This window comes from Papaver somniferum, chromosome 2 (assembly GCF_003573695.1).
Source record: "Papaver somniferum cultivar HN1 chromosome 2, ASM357369v1, whole genome shotgun sequence".
Lineage (NCBI taxonomy): Eukaryota > Viridiplantae > Streptophyta > Magnoliopsida > Ranunculales > Papaveraceae > Papaver > Papaver somniferum.
This window is the reverse complement of record NC_039359.1, coordinates 171,758,538-171,761,643: the sequence shown is the minus strand read 5'-3', so window position 1 is coordinate 171,761,643 and position 3,106 is coordinate 171,758,538.

The window sequence follows — 3,106 nt, the reverse complement described above, 5'->3', positions numbered from 1 at the left end:
CCCCTTCGAAAGCACAAATGAAGGATAATCAAACTCGAGATGCACAAGCTCCTACCCAACACGCAGGGGTTGGTCAAGAAGCACCTGATTTTCCTTTTCCCATCGAAGAGGTGATTGAATTATTAGATGTCTGGGCTCAAGACGGTGCAATCAAGTTACCATATGTCAAGAAATAACCAACTGAAGAAGACATGGAAAATCCTCATTACTGTCATTTTCATAGATTCGTCAATCATCCCACAAAAGACTGCAGAATATTGAAGCGCATATTCCAAGAAAAAGTCGAATTAGGAGAACTCAACTTGGGGACTGAAGGAGTACACAAAGATCCTCTCCCAATCAGAACCTTCACTCTTTCTGAACCGCCTATTAAGGAAGCAGTTCAATCCTTAATCGAGCATGTCTGCGAATTGCTATACTTATCAAAGGCTCAAAGGGGAGACATGTTTGCTGCATTGAATCACATCGTGTCAGGGAAGCGTTTATTGATTCAAGTGACATTTCCTGAGACGCCTTCAACAATAAACGAAGAAATGTACGACTGGGGACTTCTCACCACATTCCATCTCAAAGGAAACGAGTTCAAACGAGCATTGGTTGATGTTGGCACTGCTGTCAATGTTATCCCTCTGAAAACTCTCAGAGTTGCTGGTATCACATGACAAGAAGCTATTCATGCTCTAGTATCAATCACGGATCATGAAGGGACACCCTGTTAGAGAATTGCTCTTCCGAACTCGCATGCGTTACTATCTCAAGCATGTTTGTCAATGTTAGTGATCAAAACTATAAGTCTTGATTTCTAGTATATTATAGCTAAGGTCTCGGAATAAGATAAAAAGTGTAGTTGAGCTCAAGAACTCCATGGCAATCATCATGCAAGACGAAGGAATACTCAAGGAATTTGTGGATCTTCATCGACTAAAAGGTATGTGGAGACTTGAACTTATCTATCACTCAAAAGTCTATTTATCTCCTATCTTGAGACAAAAGTCGTTTTGCTATATAGACTTAGATTATACACATTTGGTATTTCGAGCCGAGTTTACCTCGCCTATCTATTTCTCGAAATATGTGTTGGTAAAGCTTTCGATTTAGCCAAGTTCATCTTTACCTAGTGACGGAAGTCATGTTATGTTTCAATCACTTTGAAAATTGTTCTGACGAAAAATGGTTTGTGAATAACAACTATATAACGCCCTATGAGAATATTTCAATGATTGAAATGAGAGTTTAGACTATATAACCATTTGGAGGATATAAGCATTATTGTGGAAACACATATATGTATAAGTCCTAATTTCTTGAGCCGAAGTTTGCGAACTTTGTTGATCAAGTGAACCGGAGAAGTGTGTGAGCTAAGTCCGCGAACCCAGTCACCAAAATGGCGAAGTTCTCAAACTCGAGAATTTCTGCTGGAGTTTGTGAACTCCATCCGGGAACTTAAGTCCGCGAACCCAGTCCGCGAACTTGAGTAGGTTATGTCTAAAAACGATCTTTAGTGAACTTATCTTTATAAACTAAGGAATGAAATTGCAAACCGTGGCTATAGAGTTCATGAACCGATTCATGTGAATCAAATCATTTTTGCTTCAATTGTGTCTTGTGTAGTACATAAGATTTCCTTGAAATTGAACAACTCTCTAACTAGTTCATTTGAGTCATTTGAACTAGTTATAGTGAAGAAGAATATGGTTGATATGAAAGTGATGATATGGCTAACCATTTGGTTAACTATTGTTGAACCAACTAATGTACAAGTCTGGGTACGGTTACACAAGCCCAGGAACGTGCATTTTATTTGTGTATAACAAGCTATGTTTTCGATCTAACGGTTGATAAATATTAGCTTGAATCTAAATCAAGTTTTCATCTAACGGTGAATATTGAATGCTTTGTTATTAAGTTAACATTGATTGCAAACCCTGATTTGAAAGACTATATAAGGGAGAACTCTAGCAACTGGGAAACCTAATCCCCACACATTCTGTGTGATACTAGTTGTGCTAAGCTAGAGCCGATTCTCCTTTAACCTTTGGTTTCTTCTTCTAAACCAAGTTAACGACATAAAGACTTCATTGGTATTGTGAAGCCAGACCAATACTACTTTTCTTGTAGTTGTGTGATATGATCTTGTTGTTTCTATCGTACGAGTACAATTGTAATAATTGGCTTGAGATTTCTATCTCTGATAGGCAAGATAAAAAGTAATCACAAACATCTTCGTCTCATCGTTTGTGATTCCACAATATCTTTTTTCGCTGCGTCGATTAAGACTATTGTGAGGTGATTGATAATACTAGGCTGTTCTTCGGGAATATAAGTCCGGGTTATCAATTGGTTCCTATTCACCTTGATTTATCAAAAGACGTAACAAAACTTGTAGGTATATTCGTGGGAGACGGATTTATTTATTACCATAGACTTTTCTGTGTGATACAGATTTGTTTATTAAAGTCTTCGACTTTGGGTCGTAGCAACTCTTAGTTGTGGGTGAGATCAGCTAAGGGAATCAAGTATGTAGCATCCTGCTGGGATCAGAGACGTAAGAGCATAATTGTACCTTGGATCATTGTGAGATTGGTTGAGGTTCAACTACAGTCCAGACCGAAGTTAGTTTGGAGTAGGCTAGTGTCTATAGCGGCTTAATACAGTGTGTGTTCAATATGGACTAGGTCCCGGGGTTTTTCTGCATTTGCGGTTTCCTCGTTAACAAATTTTTTGGTGTCTGTGTTATTTCTTTTCTGCATTATATTTGTTTATATAATTGAAATAATAGAGGTTGTGCGTTGTTCAATCAATTAGAATATCCGACCTTTTGGTTGTTGATTTAAATTGATTGACACTTGGATGTTGGTCTTTGGTACCATCCAAGTTATTATCCTTGTATTTGATAAAGACTCGTAGATTTCTATTTGCTTGAGTATAGATCAAATCGAGAGATTGAGATATAAACTTTGATATACTTTTCTATTGATTGAGTCTAACTATCTAGTTGATTCCCTAGAAAGTATATTAGAGTTTGTCCATACAGATTGCTAAGTGAAATATTGGGTGTGGTTGTTAGACCCCCGCTTTTTCACACCCAGAGATGTTTATGGCCACA